The sequence below is a fragment of the Phragmites australis genome, chromosome 9 (assembly GCF_958298935.1).
Source record: "Phragmites australis chromosome 9, lpPhrAust1.1, whole genome shotgun sequence".
Taxonomy (NCBI): domain Eukaryota; kingdom Viridiplantae; phylum Streptophyta; class Magnoliopsida; order Poales; family Poaceae; genus Phragmites; species Phragmites australis.
The window spans coordinates 26,191,907-26,210,530 of NC_084929.1; positions in this window are offsets into that span (position 1 = coordinate 26,191,907).

An 18,624-nucleotide genomic window follows, 5' to 3' on the forward strand; every position below is an offset into this window, starting at 1 on the left:
GTGTCCCTACAAGCTGAATCTTCACCTCTTAATATACAAGGGGAAAAGATGTTATACAAATGGATCGTGCCAAAACAGGTGACAAACCTACGCCTGATAAAGCCTAGCTATTCCTAGCTCATCATGACGGTGAATAAGCACGTCCACCCTTCTCTGGTCATCCTACACACCTTGTACCATCACCGAACGTTGTCACGCTCACCCGTTAGGCCATCCCGTGGCATTAAATGCTACGGAACAAGTCACTGCAACACCACACCGCCCCATGACTGTGCCTCACTGAAAGTGAGCACCTGGGAAGGAAAATACTCGAGTATGCAGCAATAAATGAGACTTGACTAGTTATATGAGTACATGCCCTGTGACCAGGGGTTGGTCACACAAGCCTCGCCCTGGTCATGTGATGAGGTCGTGGTCTAGACAAATACCTACTGGCGGCTGACATTCGGTGATGCGAGGTCCACCTCATGGGGCACTCCCTTATATATTACATCGACAGTTGCCCCCAAGCTCCCTCGTGGATGTGGTGGACTAAGTGGTTCACTGGATGGGTCCATTGTCACTGCATGCCATGTGGTCATGGTCGGGTCTGGTCGTACCACTTGGGCCCCAGGTGATCATAAGTTCGTCTAGGGAGTGGCCATTGACGCAGCCCACATTAGTGGTCGACTCAGGAATTCACTTCCTGAGGGGAGGTTAAATGTCAGGAGAGAGAGAGAGAGAGAGGGGGAAAACGTGGGAGAGGGAAACATTATATGCCGCTGGACCCGAGGGAATTTTGGTTCCCCATGCGTGACCTTTCAAATTTTGTATGGATTGGACCTCGCAATGGTTTAGATGATGTGGTAACCCTTTAAATTGGAGCGCCCATGGTTCCCAAGAATCCTTTCATCGCCTCCCTTAGTATACAAGCCTTTGCACTCAAAGCCCTTCGTCTCCGTCTCTGTTCTTGCCCCACCGCATCTTTTATTTCGTTTGATGGTGCAGACCGGCAGTGAGCCCACCTTCCCTAGATCCAAGTGCGACGGGGCGAGGCTGAAGGTGATGTACAAGGCCAGCCTGCTCACCCATCACCTTTCCTTGGAGTACCGTTCCGGAGAGAGAGCGTTTGCTCCCTGCCAGGGGAGACTATGCTATTCATCTCCTTCTTCTTGGCAGGTCACGTGTCGCCCTTCTCCGAGTTCTTAATCACCGTCATCTCCTTCTACCACATCTGCCACCTCCATATTAACCCTAATTCCATACTCATGCTGACCATTTTAGCTCATATGTCTGAGAACTTCATCGGGGTTGAGCCCTTCATTGACCATTTCCTGTTCTTCTACACTTGCCAGTCAGTGACCAGGCGGCCACCGGAAGCTCCGGGTTCCACCTTTGCCATGGCACCATGGACTCCTACATTGAGGTGGGCCTCAAGTTGTAGTGGTCGAGCTGGAGGGTGGATTGCTTCTACCTCTCAGACGATAGCTCCTTGAACAACCTCCGCATGCCGAGTGCACCGACGCATGTCACAAACAACTAGGGAATTCACTCGCGACTACCCTAGAGCTGCTGAGCCTGGCTAAGTGTGTTGGATAGCTTTGAGAGGCTAGGCTGATGGGGTCGGACATCATGCGCGACTTCATCAAGCGCCGATTGTGCCCCATGCGGAGGCGAGCACATATGGCGTTTCTGTATTTTGGGTTGGATGATGTCACCTAGGAAAGCCATACAGGTAACCATGTTGTCGCTTCCTTGTGTTGCCTTTTTGGTTAGATGTGCAACTTCTCACGTCTATTTTGTTATTCAAATCTTACTGATGACGCCATCGACTCGCGGGTCTGAATCCTAATGTCGGTCTCCCCCAGGAAAGACGGTCCTCCAGCAGACGCACTTCCACTATGTGATCTCACCCCGTCAGAGAGAGTACAAGACATGAAGGTAAGTTTGGTATTTCCAATATTCACGCCATTGAACCTTTTTAGGAGTTAGATTATCACGATTGACGCCTATTGTAGGGCCTCCCTTAGGTTGATGTTCTGCGCCCAATCATTGACGAGGTTCTAGAGGCCTTCGCTCAGGCCGCCTCAGGGAGAGAAAATAGCCGCGACCTCCATCCTGGTGCCCAGCAGAGCACGACCTCGCCTACTCCTAACCCATATGGTCATGTCTTCGACCCGTATGGTAGCGACGATGGACAGTCTGCCCTGGGCCGAGTGCCGACCACAGGCGAAGGTTCTGCAAGCAGTGCCAGTCAGTAAAGAAGTGACCAGCCTCGCCCTGAGTCAATCGGGGGGTGACCAGACTACTCGTAGGCCATCATCGACCCCAGGCGGAGGAGGTCTAGCGAGTGGTGCCGGCCCATAGGGGAAAGAGCAGTCTTGCCCTGAGCCAGCCAGGGTGACTAGACTACTCTCCAAGCCTCCACGCAAGGGGAAAAGAGACCAGTGAAGGATTCAGCTTCTGCAGAGGTACCAAAGCGTGCTTGTAGGACACCAACCGCTTCTGGCTTGACGGTAGACATGACCTCCTCCTCACAGGATAAACTCAGTGGCTTTGCAAGGTTGAGAGTTGTACTCACCCCTCTGACCACGCGGTATGTCTTCCTGTTAGGCGTATGTACTTCAAGTTCTTTCTTGACTCCATAATTTGTTGTTGTTGTAGGTCTTCTACTCTGGTTGTGACTTCTTCCCCAGTGCCTCTGCTGGATATTATAGCACCCGAGCCCACAGTGGCCCTGACACCAGAAGTACCGGCCATGACCCCCTCATCTGCAGAGCCTATCATGGGGTCTGCTCCTACCTCCAACTTGCTTTCCCTAGTTGCCAGCTTCCCCACCTTCGTTAGCAAGATGATTGCTGAGAAGGAGGTGGCAGGTCGTAGATGCACAGAGCTGGAGATGCTGGTGGCCAAAATAGGAGGCGAGGTGCTTGCTTCAGCGGGAGAAGAGCCGTACTTCAAGAGGAGAAGGCCATGCTCGTTGCTCGACATTCCAAGTTGATGAAGGATGAGCGAACGACCCGCGACTTTCTATGGGATGCCTTCATGGTGATGCGGGGGCCTCTAAGGAGCATCAAGCTGGAAGCCAATGAGCTGAAGGAAGAGTCCGTGTAGGGCTGGGCCTACTCCATCCATGTCCTGGCAAAGAAGTTCACCTAGCTCTCGGGCATCGTGATGGTGTGGGTAGCGGAGGACGTTGCGAAGGCGGCGAAAGATGTGGCATGGTACGTGCTCCAATGCTACATCAGCTGCGACCCCAACTTCAACCTCGAGGCCATCTGGGAGGGGGTCATGGACACCAGTCCCAAAGCCGAGGTAAGGCTGTAGGCGGAGTGCCAGGAGGTGATGGAGTACGTAAGGTCTCTTCCAGGTGGAGAACATTGAAGAGTAAATATCAGATTGTATCTTAGGTTTGCATCATACTTCGAATGAAGTTTTTTCATTTCTTTGATGGGCTTTTGTCGTTGTTGTGGTCATAGAGTCCTTGACTTGATCGACCCTAGTCGATAGGGAGTTGTCTTCCTTGACGTCCAAGTAGATAGATCTGTTTTGAATACAGGTCGTATCGGTTTGGGTAACCAATCTAAATCTTCTTGCTATGTACTTCCTTGATTCTGGGTGTATCAAGTACCGCTAATTCGGTTCTGTGATATCTGGAGTTGCCGAATATGCGTCGTATATATCTTGTCTGTATATGATGTACTCCTTATGTGCATATACCCTATAGTTAGATATTCGACAGTAGCCCCCTAACTCAACTTCGGAGGAGATGTTTCCATAAGCACCCACTCGAGTACTGCCAAGTTTAAGCTTGGTCGAGTAAAGTAGACCAGGCTCATGGTCCAAAGAATTGAGTATGGATGGATCCTTTCTCTAGTATCGAGTGGAAGCTCAGTCAGTCGAGCGCCCTGTGTCTAACCGCACTCGAGACTTGAAGAAAAAGATTTAAAGAACTCAACTGATCGACACCCGACTCTGAGTAGAGTTAAAAAACCTTTTGAAATTTGAAACGGTGGGTACATGCACACTTAATGCGAGCAGAAGGGTGTGGAGAGATTTTCACATCATCATCATTCCTTTTTTCACACCGGTCGAAGCGTTGTAAAGGTGGGAGTGGCTGAAATTGCGGTAACTTTTTGGTTTTTACCCGTAAGACCCAGACTTGCAGCGTCCATTCTTCGTCCTTTGCCACCAGTCTTCTTTCACAAACCTCTCAGCTTTCTCTGCCTCGGCACGCATCACCGCCAGAAAGAAGTTTAGATCCATGGATTCCAACTCTTCCTCGATGGTTCTGACTTCCTCCTCGCTGGAGAAGCAGTCGAACGCAGCAGCCATCAGTGCCTTGCCCAATCAGTATGATGAGGTGAGGTTTATGATTGAGGTCTCGACGCTCTCAGCTATGCAAGAAACTCAGCTGGCGGAACTCGAAGCAGAAGGAGTGGTGCCGCCCCGCAGCCTGATCGAATGGAGGATGGCATCGGGTGAGAGATTCTCCTCCTACAAGATCGAGCATGAGTTCATAGGTTTTTAGTCTTTTTTCTGTGTGGTTTTAACATCCCTCCTTCCAAGTTCCTTCTCAATGTGCTCGATCGATACCAGATTGAACTCCACCATTTGAACCCCAATTCGGTCACCATGTTGAGTGTTTTTGTTCATCTTTATGAGGCTTTCCTTGGTATCGAGCCAAGTATGAATCTTTTTTAGTATTTTTATAAACTGAAAAAGATTACCAAAAATAAATGTGTCGGGAGATGTGGTTTCCAATTGAGGAGTGAGATGAGAAACTCCTATATCTTGGTTCCCCTAACTTCCTCTTAGTCGAAGGTTTGGAAGAAACATTGATTTTACGTCTCCAATCCCGACCCGATTGGTTTTCCTTTAGTGTATAGAGATCTTTTTCCTGTCCAAAATCTTTCTTGGACGCAAGAGCATCAAGAGTTCGACCACACCACCTACTTCGCCAACAGGATTGGCATGCTGAGGCAATTTGGTCTTACTCGGTGGCATGTGGCCAGAGACTTCATTAGTAATAGATTGAGTCCCTTGAAGGCGCAAACGTGCCTGGCTTGGGAGTACAGTGGGGAGGAAGATGTTTCCAGGGATGCAGCCGGATGTAGGGCTTAGTTAGCACTTTGCCCTTTTCGTTTGGCTGTGATCTTCGAGCTTTGTCAAGTAAACCTTTCTTTTCTTTTTCATCCCTGCCTACTCAGGACGTCACTGCCCGGCTGAACAAGCTTTTTTCTTCCGGCACATCGGAGTGTGGCATTATGCCTTACTCCTTAGAAAATCCTCAACCAGACATAAGGATTTTCTTAATGGAACAGTAAGACCTGTTATTGTCTATTTGTTCTGACTTGTCTGTGTGACTGCAGGCTCCAGTTTTCCGTCAAGAACATGCCCTTTCGAGCGAGGTCTTTGATCTCAATGGTGCTACTTCCGCTGATGTCGTCGACAAGGGGAAAGGATCGACCAACGAGGAGGCCGAGGGGTCTCTTCGATCGAAGAGATCATCCCTGTCTTCTCATCTGTTGCCGGATCCATGCCCTCTCAAGCGCAAGCAAATGAGCCCTCGGGTATGCTGATTGAAGTTTTTATTGTCTTCTTATTTCCTTTCAAATTATCAAGTAGATACCTGAATGCATTTGGTTTGGATGGTTGGCCTTTTGTGAGGGAACGACGAGCGTACCAGCCCAATCACCTCTTTGAGCAACCGCCGCTCTCGATGACCCAACCGAAAAGGTAACTCTTCTCGAGTTATCGATTTTCTTTCGGTCATTCTATTAATGATGAGTTGCATGGATGGCTCTATTTTAGGAGACGTCTGGCGCGCCCTCGCAATCGCCAACTTGAGGGTCTGACATGCCTAATGACTCGACTAGAGTGGTAATTTCAGTCGAATTATCGCTCTTTAGTTGGTCATACTTTCACTCAACAATGCATTCTTATTATCTGGTTCATTGCAGGCTACTGATGATTTGACTTTGCCTTGTCCATGTCTAACTCCTCCACCTGCTCTGCCTACCGGACCAAGAACAAAGAAGGTGACCACAAAAAGGCTAAAGTCAAGCATCATTTCACACTTTCCAATTTCAAAGAGGTTTGTCCTGGATTCTGATCTCAACTGGTCGATTGGCAGTCCTTTCTTTTCCTCTTCTCTTATTCTGTTGATTGCAGACTATCGACTGAGGTGCAAACCAAGGTTGCCAGTGTCTCGACCAGCCATCCGGGGCTAACTTCCCTGGTTGACTTGTCCTCGGCTCCAATTAGAGATCCTGTCTCGAGCGCGCCCGAAGAAGACCCGTAGCTCAGGGGAAGTGAAACTTCAATATCAATCCCGACTGATGATCCGTGGTTGGCGATAAAAACTCTTCTCCAGGCTACAAGCGCTCAGGTAGCTACCGCCGAGGCCAACCACCACAAGAAGCTCAAAGCTAAGAGGGAGAAAATTGAATTAAGTTTGTTCTTGATCACAAGTGTGTGATTCGATTATTGGGTGACTAGCAAAGAATTATTATTTGGCTTACCTTTTTCAAGCCTTGAGTCCTCTTGCAACAACAAGGAAAAGCTTCTTGCTAACGCAATGAAGAAGGTTAACAACGATGTCAAGTTTCGGGAGAGACTTAGGAATAAAATGAACACCGCTCGAGCTGAAAAGAAGGCGATGATGTCTGAAAGGGATGCTGTTGTCCTGGCTCTTCAAGAGTTGAAGGAGCAGACCCTCGACCTCATATCCCAAGTAGCCTCTGCAAGCGCTGCCACATTGCTAGGTATTCTCAAGAGCTATAACCCTACGCTCGATACCTCATTCGTGACAGTCGGGTTTATTTCCACTAGCGAGGAGGCCGCAAAGCTTGTAGAAAGCATCCAATTGGTAGTTCTAGCTTTTGTCGAGTCATTGATGCTCAGTGCCTAGTGATGATAGCGAGGCAAGTCTCTTGGACTGATGGTCCATCCTATTTTGGCACTTGTAAGACACATTTTATGACCTGAGAATGCACGTAGCAAGGCTACATTTTGCCAATCTATTATGCTTTTGTCATCTATTTCTTTGTCGATGAAATAAGATTAGCATAAGTAGATGCAATAACTGGTATGTTGTTATCGTTCTCAAGACCATATGATTACGCATCTGTCAACACCTAAAATTTTAACTAAATAAGGGTATTAGATGAACGGCCCTCGAGTACTCAAGAAGACCGTAATAGTGAGGAAAAGACTAATACGGAGCTAGAAAAAAAACATATCGATTTTTTTGCGAACTTTTATCAATTTGCGCATTTGATCAGCATACAAACATGAACTCGATAGAGAGTACACGCAAGGCAGACTAGGACTTTAGAACCCTTTTGGTCGTTAGGCGTGAGATGTTTGACAATCTATGTGCCGTTATGCTTCCTGAGGTATAGTTATCCGTCATTGACACAACACATGCCTCCGTTGGGTCTATTTATCGTGATCAACGCAGAGCCAGATAAAATTTTGTAAAAAACGTATAAAAGAAATATGGTATTACGATGTAACCCCTGACTCTATGGTCGAGGAAGAAATTACTCGATCAGAGAGTATAAAAGGACATACCTGTACCATTGATCGGAGAGCAGTGTTATAGCTCTCAACTCTGTACTCGACCGAATCTCATTCTTGAACATGTAGTCGATGACTGAGTTGGTCGAAGAGTAAGGCTCATTCTCGACCATGTACTCGACCACGGAGTCGGCCGAAGAGTAAGGCTCGTTCTCGACTGAATACTCGAGAATGCAAGCCCTCGAGCATTATGGTTTTGATTGTAATATGATTATTGAGTGAACTCAAACCACTGGGCAGGTGGGTATTAAAAGATCCCACTCCCATTTGTACTCATTTTCACCATAATATTGATCTGACACGTCATAATGGCCGCCCATCCCTCTTTGCAGAGATGAGACAAGCCATAACGCCATCATGCCTTCCACCAAACGTACTACGCGCCCGAGGCAATGCCATTGTTTTGGATCTTGATGGCTACGTTTACACAGTACAACCCATTTTCCCCGCTATAAATAGAGGGGACTCAAAGCGGTTTGTCCACTGTCTCCTTTGTTTCCTTTGCCTATGGCCTCCTAAGACTCGTAGAGCTTGAAGCCATGGCCTCCACTCCATCTCCGCCTCTTGAGCCAATTCAAGAAGTCCTCTCCCCTAGGCCTCTCGCCATGATACTTCCTGAGGTCATTATCATCACATCCTCTGATGATGAGGACTCGAGTAGTGGCCTCAGAAGGAGAGGGAAGAAGCATCCACCATAGATCGCCATCGTCCCCTCACTCAGCGTGTTCGCCGTTACATCAAGACCTATTCTTTAGTGGAGCGCTCTGCACAGAAGAGGAATGAGGATGGTGGTGATCTCGACCGGATCATCGACCATGCCGCCATTGAGGTCTTTGGCGGTGGAGCCCCCGAGTCATCACCGGTGAAGGAGGAACGGTTGCCTTCTCCGTCAACAACCGCCAGATCTCCTTCACACCAGGCAGAAGACCACTCGGCATCACCAGCACTGGTTAGTAGCTCCAGCAGGGCCTTCACCTCGGCCACGTTTCCTAGCCCTTATGCTGGTCAGTGGTCGATTCCTAGGGTGATCAGCTGCCACCCGAGGGAGGAGTATAAAAAGGTTCCTTGACTCGTTCAAGGGCAAATAAGGGTCCATACGCTTCCAAACTTTCAGAGGTGGTGGATCTTCACTATTTGCCAGAGCTAGGCGGATCCTTTCTGCTAATTTTGCACTAGCAATACAGATTAGAGGAAAAAGGGAAAGATTATGTAATCAAGTAGCTAACTGAATTGAATGTAATCGTTCGCTCGTAGTTGCTCTTGCCCTTCTTTGGAGTAACTTTCCACTCGAGGTGATCCAAACTGCAACTCAGTCGGGAGCATCGCTTCCGCTCTATAAACCAAGAAGAACGGAGTTTCACCAGTGACTGTATTGGTTGAAGTACGAACGACCCATAATACTGAGGGAAGTTCTTTTACCTAGCATTTCGAGTAGGCTTTTGGCCTGTCGAAGGCCTGAGTTTTGATGCCCAGTAAGACAGTTCCATTAGCACGTTCAACTTGACTGTTACTCTGCGGGTGAGCTATTGAGGCGAAACAAGTTTTGATACTGAATTCTTCGTAGAACGCAATAAAGGTCCCACTTCTGAACTAGCTATCGTTATCCATAATTATCCGATGTGGAATACCGAATCGAGTAATTATGCTCCTCATGAACTTCTTGGCCGCTTCTGCGGTTATCTTTCTTACGGGTTCGGCCTCTATCCACTTGGTGAACATGTCGATAGCCACAAATAGGAACTTGTAACCGCCTTAGGCCCTTGGGAACGGTCCCAGGATATCCAAGCCCCAGACGGAGAAAGGCCAAGAAAGAGTAATTGTTTGCAAAGCTTGGGCTGGTCAAGTGGTCTGGTTTTCAAAAAATTGGCAGTTCTCGCACTTTTTGACCAGCTCAGAAGCATCCTGGAGGGTAGTCGTCCAATAGAATCCCTGGAGAAAAACTTTTCCAACCAAGGTGTGAGAAGACGCATGATTACCACACATGCCTCTATGGATATTGAGCAATATTTTACTGCCCTCTTCCTGAGTGATGCACTTCATCAAGATTCTGTTACTCCCCTTTCGGTAGAGCTTGCCATTTACCAAAACATAGAGCTTGGATTTACGAGCAAATTTCTCTACAGACGCATCATCATCAGGGATGTATCGACCCTCGAGATAGGCTTGCTACGGAGTCATCCAAGTCGGGTGGCGTTCGAGTAGTGCAACATCCGTGTCTACGGGTTCTGTCTCACTGACCTGGCCAAACTGCTGGTCGGGTTGGGTAGCATCTGTTCGCTGAACTGTCAGGACAGATGGTTTAAGGAGTTTCTCAACGAAGACTCCTACAGGTACCGGTGCTCGAGAAGAAGCGAGTCTAGCAAGTTTATCCGCAACAGAGTTATCACTCCTTCTGATGTGTGTCACTTCTAGCTATGAATCCCCTTTCACAAGAAGTCAGTTAATTCCAAGCGACGCAGCTATGCAGAGCCCGTTTACCAGTCCTTCATATTCTGCAACATTGTTTGAGGCTTTAAAATCTAATTGAACAACGTACCTGAGTCCGTCGCCTGTTGGAGATTTGAGTATAATGCCAGCCCCTCCGCCCTGGAGCGTGAGCGATCCATCAAAGAAGAGCATCCAGTGATCTTCGACCATGTTTGGCCTTACTTCTTCAACGCTTGTCCATTCGGCGATGAAGTCCGCTAACACTCCGGATGTCACGCTCGTACGTGGTGTGTAGCTTACGTCGAACTCATTTAGTTGTACTGCCCATTGCGCAATTCGTCCAGTAGCTTCCCGATTGCATATTACATTCTTCAGCGGGTACATCATCATGACGGTGATCCTGTGCGTTTGGAAGTAGTGCCATAATTTCTGGGAAGACATCAAGACTGCATATATCAGCTTCTGTACTTGCGGGTACCATAGCTTTTCATCGTGTAGAACCTCGCTCACGTAGTAAACAGGTTTCTGAACCTTGGCCTTTCTCTCGGGACACTCCCGTTCGACCACCAGTACCGTGCTTACAACTTCTGGGGTAGCTACAATATACAAAAAGAGCTCCTCTTTTCCGTTAGGCGGTATAAGGATTAATGAAGACGACAAGTACCTTTTTAAATCCTGGAAGGCGCACTCCACTTCTTCCGTCCACTCAAACCGATCTTGTTTCTTCAACGGCTCAAAGAAAGGCATCCCTCGCTCGTCCATCTTGGAAATGAATTGACTAAGAGCTGTAATGCAACCTATCAGTTTTTGAACCTCTTTCAGTGTTCGAGGTGACCGCATCTAGTCGAGAGCCTCAATTTTGCGTGGGTTGGCCTCAATGCCTCGACTTGACACTAGGAAGCCGAGAAGCTTACCGTCTGGCACGCAAAACGTGCACTTTTCAGGGTTGAGCATCATGTGATACTTTCTGAGGTTGTCGAATGTTTCTTTGAGATCGTCAACCAATGTGTTTCCAGTTTTCGATTTGACTACAACATCTTCGACGTACGCTTCTACATTGCGCCCGATTTAGGGTTGCAAACAGTTTTGAATACACTTTTAATATGCAGCACCAGCATTTTTTAAACCGAAAGGCATCTTTACATAACAAAATACACCGAAAGGAGTAGTAAAAGTAGTTTTCTCCTCATCCTCTAATCCCATGCTAATTTGGTGATACCTTGAATAGGCATCTAGAAAAAGATAACAATTCGCAGCCTGTCGTAGAGTTAACGTTCTAGTCATTGCGCGGGAGAGGAAAAGGATCATTGGGGCAAGCCTTGTTGAGATCGGTGAAGTCGACGCACATTCTCCATCTGCCATTGGCCTTCTTGACGAGGACGGAATTCGCAAGCCATGTAGGATGATGTACTTCTCGAATGAAGCCCACCTTTAGGAGCTTATCGACCTCCTCCTGGATGGCTCGCTTCCTACCTTCCGCAAATCTTTGCTGCTTTTGCACCACAGGTTTGGTATCGGGTTTAACAGCCAGTCTATGCTTGATCACCTCTCTGGGGACCCCAGGCATATCGGACGGTTGTCATGCGAACACATATTGGTTTGCCTGGAGGAAGGTGACGAGCTCGAGTTCCTATTTGGGGTCGAGGTTGGCCCCAACTTTAACCGTCTTGGAGGATTCAGATAGGTCAAGGGGCAATGCCTTGACGCAACCATCGGTTTTTTTGTTACTGACGCTGTCGTGGGCCTTGCCTTTGGCGTCGTCAGATTTGGTAGTGCTAGCAAGACTTAGGAGCCTAGAGTTTTTGGTCTCGACAACACCTTGCTGCCTTTGGCGCTTAGAATTTGCGTCCTTAGGAGCGATGGCCACTCGATTGAAGTGTTCGACCATATCTAGACTTTGCTTGTTGCATCTAACAGCTGCATGCTGATCTTCTTTAACCGTAATGGCCCCATGGGGACCCGGGATCTTAAGCGCTTGGTAGGCATAGTGAACCACTGCCATGAATTTGCCCAGCATTGGGCGGCCATGGATCACATTGTACGCTGTATCGAAATTCACGACATCAAAGGTCAGCTTTTCTGTGCGAAAGTTATCAGGCGTGCCAAACGTGACCGGCAGCTCGATCTGGCTGAGAGGCATAGTCAATGAGTTGGGAGTTATGCCGTGGAAAGGCACGACTCCAGTTTTAAGCTCTGACCACTGGATTCCCATCTTGTCCAAGGTTTTGGAGAAAATGAGGTTGAGTGAACTACCTCCATCGACCAGAGTTATGTAAACCTTGATGTTGAGTATGGTCGGCTGAACTACGACCTGGTATCGACCAGGATGTGGTATCGTGGCCGGATGGTCGGTTTGATCAAAGGTGATCGGCTGTTCTGACCACTTGAGATATCGAGTGGGCCTAGTTAAGGCCAGGTTGACTTCTCACTCGACCGCCTTGTACTGTCTCTTGGACGCATACATGGTGGATCCTCCAAAAATGTATGCCAAGCTCTGGTTAGCCTCATGGAACTGGGGCTCGTCACCCTCAACATTAGGCTTAACTTGCTTACTACCACGCTCAACATTTGCCTTGGTCTTCTCATCAAGTGTCTTCTTGACGACAAAGCACTCGTCAAAGTTGTGCTGGTTGCTTCGATGGATAGGGCACCACTTTCCACCACCTCATTTGAGGCCTTTGTTGTCCCTAGTGTTGTGCGATTTGCTCCTGTTGACTGCGGCTATAGTCGTATTGGGACCCTTGCGCTTGTCACCGGGTTTGTTCTTCTTTCCTCCATTCTTCGAGGACTCAGGTTTGTCCTTGCCAGATTGGAGGTTTTTAGTGCGCACCTGCGCTTCCACTTGTTTCGCGCACTTGTCAGCCAACTTGAAAAGCTCTTTGACTGTGCGGATCTTCCGAGTAGCCATCTTTCCACGAAACTCTGTGTCCTGAACACCTCGTTTGAAGGCGACAATTACCGATTCATTTGAGATGTCTCATATCGTGTTACGCTTGTCGCTGAACCTGCGAATGAAATCTCGAAGAGATTCATTGTCGCCTTGGTGCAACTGGTGGAGGTCGTTCTCCGTTCCTGAGCGCTCGAATGTGCCCTAGAAGTTGGCTATGAACTAAGCCTTGAGTTCTGCCCACAAACGAATCGAGTTGGGTGGCAAGTTTAGCAACCAGGACCTTGCGGGTCCATCAAGGGTGGTTACACAGGTAATTGGCCATTACTCGATTGTCACCGCCGGTTGCTTGAATTACAGTGGTGTAGATCTGCAACCACTCGTTGGGACTGATCTTCCCATCATATTTCTGGATCGGGCCTGCTTTGAAATTCTTAGGCCATCGAATCGACTGGAGTTCGTGGACGAAAGCCTCGCAGCCCCTGTCGAACTCTTCAGGAGGAGGTGGTGGAGAACTGCCACGCCTGTCTCTCCGAGCAGGGGAGTCATATCGACCATCTCGTCCTGTAGATCTGCGGTCGTAGTAGCAGCGATCGTCTTCACGGAGTTCCTCATGTCGGTTTTCGATCGCCATACGTAGGTCACGCCGGTTGTGAGGAATACAATTTCTCAAATCTTCCTGATGCCCATGTCTATGGATATGGCAACTACAGTTTGGCCCACAGTATCATTTTTGGGCTCGACCACCTGAGCTTCCCGTCTGGGATTCCCCTTCTCGAGAGCGTTCTCGCCTGTGGCTCCTCGGGCCGGGACAGTTCCGACTAAGGGGCTTGGAGTTGCGGGGATTGTTTGCTCAATCGACTCGGTTTTGAGCCGCATCGAGTAGGATCTTGACTTGATTGACCATAGGAGTCAGTGGATTCGCCGGATCATATTCTGGAAGGGGTTTGAGAATCAAATGAGCTCCTTGCATGTTAGCATCCGGAGTATTGAATATGTCACTACCGAGGATTGGTTGCGGTCGAGCCGATGAAGCCTCACAGTGATTGTTTGGAGGGAGCTTGTCCCTTAAGCTGTGGGCTGTCGCAGGTGTAGGTACACCCACTAGGAATCACCGGGAGAGGCCAGGAGGCATCTTCTTTCCCGTGGTTCACCGGTGGAGGGCCGTGTCAGGTGCATGTACGGCTCCAGATGCTGATGTTTTGAGTGGTAACTCGACACCAATACCTGGATCTCCAAGAATTTCCACGCCGTTATCGACCATGACGTTTGGATCTACTACCATGGGGTCAGCCGATGGGGGGTCGTTGCATCTAGCCATAAATACAAATCGATCTGTTCGGCTGCTCTGGCTAGCATTAGAGTCATTGTCACCACCCTCGTCGCTATCGGTGTCCATGCAGTGGAGAACATTAGGCTCCGCGGGATCCCACTCGAGATGTCCCACCTCGCGGTATGCATCCAACGGTATGGACTCGAGGGTACCAGTGTGGATCAGTCCACCTTGATCGTCCAACGGGAAAACCATGGTTCCGAAGATGATTTTCGAGTCCACAGAAGGGGACTCAAAAGACGTCTGCCGTCGACTCAAAGCAGTCGTAGAAGCCGGTGTCGGAAAATCCGATGCAAGAGTGAGTTTGAGACATGATTAATCCTACAAAACAGAAGAAGCCCCCTACCTGGTGTGCCAACTATTGAAGATTAGTTTCCGACAATATGTCTGTAAATAGAGTAGGGATTAATCACGAAGCGAGATAAAATGATGTATACAGGTTCGGACCTCCGATTGGAGTAATACCCTACATCCTGTGGGGGTGTTACTGCCTTGTATTGATAATCTTAAGTACAAGCAATGTGTCTAAGACTATTACAAGGAGTTGATTGGATCTAATCTATCCTAGGGCTAAAGTCGTCGAGTAACTCCTCTGTTGTTGCCTTTCGTGTTGCTCGTAGTTCCTTATTCATTGTTCTCCCCCCATAGCCTTTCCGCCTTATATAGGGGTGAAGTACCGACTCCTATCTAGCCGTAGTCGATAGGGAGTTGTCTTCCTTGACATCCAAGTAGATAGATCTGTTTTGAATACAAGTCGTATCGGTTTGGGTAACCAATCTAAACCTTCTCGGTATGTACTTCCTTGATTCTGGGTGTATCAGGTACCGCTGATTCAGTTCCGTGATATCTAGAGTTGCTGAATATACATTGTATATACCTTATCTGTATATGATGTACTCCTTATGCGTATATACCCTACAGTTAGATATTCGACACTCATCTATTGAGAAGTTGTTTATCTCAGGAGGTCCAAAGAGCCCTTTGTAGTATTTGGTGATATACTTCTTAAGTTGAGTCTCTCCAAATATAGTACCCTCTTCTTGTTATAGCTCGTATATTTGTTTTTTCCTATGTCACCCATTTGCTACTAGTTGGAAATATTTTGTATTATTATCTTCTTCTAGTAAATCCTTTACTTTGGCTCTTTGGTACCATTTGAGTTCTTCCTCTCTTAAGAGATGGGCCAACCTCTCACTAAGGTATTGCTTGAACCTAATTTCATATGCTGATAAAGGTGTATATTCAACTTTTTTTTGTCAAGGGTATCAAATTTGGATATTAGCATCTTCTTTTCTTTCCGGTTCATTCTGCTAACATGTTTGGCTCAACCCCTTAAATATTGTCGCAAGGAACGTATTTTATTTTGCCATTTTTGTATGGAACTAGTGCCTTGATGCTCCTTTTGCCATATGTCAGCCACCATATCATAGAAGCCATCTCAGATAAGCCAACCTAATTCGAATTTGAATAACGGTTGTTTACCACAAGAGGAAGATGAGCTAGTGTCAAGTAAGAGTGGGGTTTAGTCATATCTTGACCTATCCAAAGCTTGAACTGTTGCCTTGGGGTATTTGAACTTCCACTTTGTACTCATCAGAACTCTATCTAGTTTTTCAAACGTTGGTGGATCTCTTTCATTTGCCCAGGTATATTGACGTCCAGATAACTCTAGTTTTCGAAAGTCTGATGTTTCAATAACAGCATTGAACAATCGAGACCATCTGTAATCAAAGGATCCACTACTTATATCCTCGGGTTTTCTCATGATATTGAAGAATCCCCCATTAGTATGAGGTTCCCTTCATTGCTACACATATTGGCCATTTTAGTCAAGAAATCAGCATTATGTTCATCTTGGATAGGTCCATAAACAGCATATAATGCCCACATAAAGTCATCTTCTTTATTTTGAAGAAGGAATTTTGTATAATAATCTCCTTCTATAATTGTCCCAATATGGAAAGCTGCTATATTCACACCAAGGATAATTCCTCCAGACCTACCATGGCGCAGAATAATTTGTCATAGGAAATTTAAGCCACTACATGTGTCTTAGAAATGAACCAGGGTATATGCTTCTTCCTGTTTTCATGATAGCTATAAAATCTAACTGTCTTTCCTTCACTACGTTCAAAATATAGTTGTGTTTAGCCAAATCCTCGAGACCTCTGCTATTCCAGAAGATCTATTTCATTATAGATTAATTTTGGATAGCGTATTTGGTTTCTTAGGCGGGTGCCAACCTCTGGAACCGGACTTTTTCCTTCTCAGGATAGCATTAAGATCACAACATATTTTATTAAAATCCTCTTCAGGACCTCAGTTAAATTACGGCATATCTGACTGAGGTGCTTGTCAATCTCATCCACATCTTTCTCATCTTCATGCATATTTGACTCAGAAGATCTGAAGCTACATGGTGCATCACTGACAGAATACCCCTTTCAAAAGGTTTTGGATAGTTTTCCTGTAATTGGATAGAAACCTTACAAAAGGAAGCAAATATCTTTAGATATGCATCCTTGGATAATGTCTCTGCAGAGGTCGTTGGAAAGTTTTGTTGCAGCGGAGGTAATGCATATGTACATTTTACCTCTAGTGGCTGTTTGATGAACACCATATTTCACCCTTTAATAATGAGAAAACTAGTACACATGAAATACTTATGCTGATTATTTGTTGTGGATGTCATAAAATGAGCTTTTATCAACGGATGTACCGTGGCATTTTTATCCAGGCTGCAACAAAGAAGCTTGCCAGGGATGCCTTCTGTTCCTGGGTTCGCGCCTACACTGCCCACCGAGGTGAACTGAAGAATATTTTTATGGTGAAGAAAAGCTCCCCTCGAAGAAGTGAATTTCCATATCAGAAACACTCGTGACTCGACTCGATGGTGACCATGATCCACTCCAGTTTTGTGGAACTAACAACCGCTGGCTGTGGCGTCGTCTAGGTGAATGCTCAGCAGAGACCTTGTGAGATCTGCACACCAGGCCTAGTGCTCTGGAGGGCCTAGACAAGAGCAAATTTACTGCGAGATTACATGCTCGGATATTTGTTTGCAATGTAGCAACTAGCAACAGATGTACGATTTTTATTGAGATGAGATTAGATGTTATTCTAGGGGCTACCAGTTTTTTTTTCCCCATAATCTCATGCCTGCCTTTCTCCCCTCACAAATTGTTTGCTAAAAGATCACCACTTATGATGTCCTTAAAACAGTTATCGAATCGATGCAACTAAGCAGGCACAATTTTCATTTGTTTGTATCAATATCCCGCTGGCTGATTGTGTGGTTACAACAGATGCTAACGAAAAAATAATTGATAGTCAGCTGAGCATTGCCATCGACTAATGCAACCAGATGCCTGCTGTCCCCGGTGGAGAACCCCTGTCGAAGTAAACTATTAGAACCAAATCACAGATGATCTCTGACTTTCAATTTCGTGCCAACCTATTCACAATATTCAGGGGCAGATCCACTGTAGGGATGAAGGAGGTTCAGTGTGAGATTGGTTGTTCGCATAAGAGCAATTTGGTTCAGCAGATATGTATAATCTTAGGGAGAAATGTAATTAGTTATCCATATTTATAGTTTCAACCTAGTCCGACAGATGCAAATGTACGTTCGCAGTCTGACCTGACGGATACAGGCTCCTGCATCCGCTCATGTAGGTGAGTCTACTTGTCAGTATCATAAAATTATTTTCATACAAACAACCAATCACAATCTCAACTATTGTATTCGTTCATACAATCTTAGATTTAATCAACCAAACAGAATTTCAGTTCAGTCTGTTCAGGCAGGTGGTACAACTAACTAAACACTTTTCTTTTCAACAAATATGACTCCACTCAGTTTACTTCCTCTTAGTCTGCATATATAATTCATACGGACAACCAATCATATCCTTAAGCTTTCTTACTCTAGCTCACTTTGAGCCCAAAGCCTCTCTTCAATTTTTTTAGCATGGAATAAGAAGAGAAGAAGAGGAAGTCTATATCCGCTCATATAGGTGAGCCCATTTGTTATTATCATAAAATTATTTTTATTATAAGCGATTAATCATAAATTCAACTCTTGCATCCGATTATACAACCTTAGATTCAATCAACCAAACAGAATTTCAACTCAACCTGTTTATACATATATAACTAACTAAATACTTTTCCTTTTAACAAATATAATTTCGCTCAATTTACTTTCTCTCAGTATGTATATAGGGTCTATACAAATAACCCATCGTACTCTTAAGCTTTCTTACTCCAGCGCACTAAGAACCCAAAGTCTCTCTTCAATTTTTGAGTATGAAATAAAAAGAGAAGAAGAGGAGAACAGAACGAGGGAGATCTCATTACTGACAGCATTACACGCCTTTCATCATCTCTGGGTGGTTAACCGTTAGGGATGGCA